The sequence below is a fragment of the Furipterus horrens genome, unplaced genomic scaffold (assembly GCF_987537825.1).
Source record: "Furipterus horrens unplaced genomic scaffold, mFurHor1.1.pri manual_scaffold_16, whole genome shotgun sequence".
In the NCBI taxonomy this organism is placed as follows: domain Eukaryota; kingdom Metazoa; phylum Chordata; class Mammalia; order Chiroptera; family Furipteridae; genus Furipterus; species Furipterus horrens.
Window position 1 is genome coordinate 12601614 of NW_028327186.1, and position 1959 is coordinate 12603572.

Genomic DNA, 1959 nt, shown 5'->3' on the forward strand with positions numbered 1-1959 from the left:
TGTACTGGCCCTGACCCTCCTCTTAAGCGCAGGAACTCTGCCAACACCCAGCAGAATTCCGGGCACAGAACGGGTGGTGCTCCACCAATGCTTAACTGACTAACACAAAGCTGCTCAAGGCCATCCATCCTCGCGAGGATGGGCCAGGAGCTCCCACCGAAGACACACAGCCTAGGAAGAGCCCAATGATAAAAGCCCTGCAGAGAAAACCAGAAACTTTGGGGGGAAGAGGGTGTGTGTGGGCACAACATGGTTGACGGTGGAAGTAAGATTTCTTAGTTTTGTTTTGTTGAAGATTTTTTGATTTATTTTTAGAGAAATGGGAAGGGAGGGAAACACCCATGTGTGGTTGCCTCTCGCAGCCCCCCTAAGTGGGGACCCCGCCCACAACCCAGGCCTGTGCATGACTGGGAATCGAACCGGCGACCCCTTGGTTTGCAGGCCAGTGTTCAATCCACTGAGACACACCAGCCAGAGCAGATTTCTTAGTTTTAAAATAGACTTGCGAACCCACTAATTACACGTAGTGTCTGCAAGTGCCAAAGCTGTTCTCTGGAAATAAAGCATTGGCAGTAACCTGGAAACACACTCTATGTTCTTTCCTCCTTTGGGGGAGGGGTGTATGTGTGTTGATCATATACACTACAATGATAAAAATATAAATTTAAGAAAAAAATGCCCCTAATCCCACCCACCTAGTCTTCACATCTCCCTGTTATTTGTTCATTTCCTTTGTATGGACAGGATTTTTCCCATCTCTGTGAACTGTACAGAGAGGCCATTTTTCAGGCTTTCCCTACATTTTTCTCATGAACACTTCTCCTTGTCTGAATAGGCTTCGTTACTATCATTTTCGTGGGTTGAAGAGGCTGCGATGCTTTGGATTGTGCTAATAATGGAGCGGTGAGGGTCTCTGTCATGAATTACTCTGCTGGCCAGGACCTACAACACCGTTCTGAATATAAGCAAGGGGCAGCCCCGTGCTTTTTGTTTGGTTTTACGAAACTATCAGCCCGAGGAAATTCCTTTCTATTGCTAATTTATCATGAGGTTCTTTTAATCATGAGTGATTGCAAAACTCTATTAAATACTTTATCTGAATCTGTTGCGATAATCCTAATGATTTTATTTTAACCTGTTAATGGGGTAAATTACATTTTCAGATTTTAATGCTAAGCCACCACTACATAAGATAGAACATATAAGTAGTAAGTAAACAAATTTAAAACCTAGAACTTTGTATTATAAAATACTGCTGCCATCTGTTTTACGTGATATTTTATGTTTTAAAAAGGCTGGCTCCCAGGTAAGTTTGAAAACACAGGACAAATGGCCTTTGGAGGGTCTTTCTACTCCACAATTCTCCAGCTGCTCTGTCTGAATTATGATTTCCGTTTCTCTAATCCCACCAGAAAAGGGAGCTTCTCCCAGATACTAATTTAGTGTGAGAGTGCAGAACAGAGAATCAGACAAGAACTAGGAAGTACGATATCTTAAGTGACAGGAGTTCTTGGCTTTTTGTTGTTGTTGTTGAAATTTTATAAGAGTTTGAGCCAAACTGACTACATAGGCCAGGAAGCAAGATCTTCAGTGCTCCCGGAAGCTCTTGGCTTTAAAGAAATGCTGACATCTGCAGCTCACAGGAATGTGGAATCACAATAAAGCACTGTGAGATCAGTCATAGACAGATGTGAGATGAACAACAGGAGTTCTCTTACAAAATTAGTGAAGCAGCGAACTACAGGGCAAGAAGTCAAAACCTACTACCTGAAGAGTAGCAGAGAAAAGGCAATCCACAGGGTTGTACGGTTTTCCTTTTTATTTAATCAAAGACTGGTAGATAAACATAAATACAGCACAATTACTTCAGATCATTCTTCATATCATACACACAGACAGATGAACCTGAAAGAAACCTGCAGTCAGCAATGAAACGCATACAGCTTTTCCTTTCCTTGC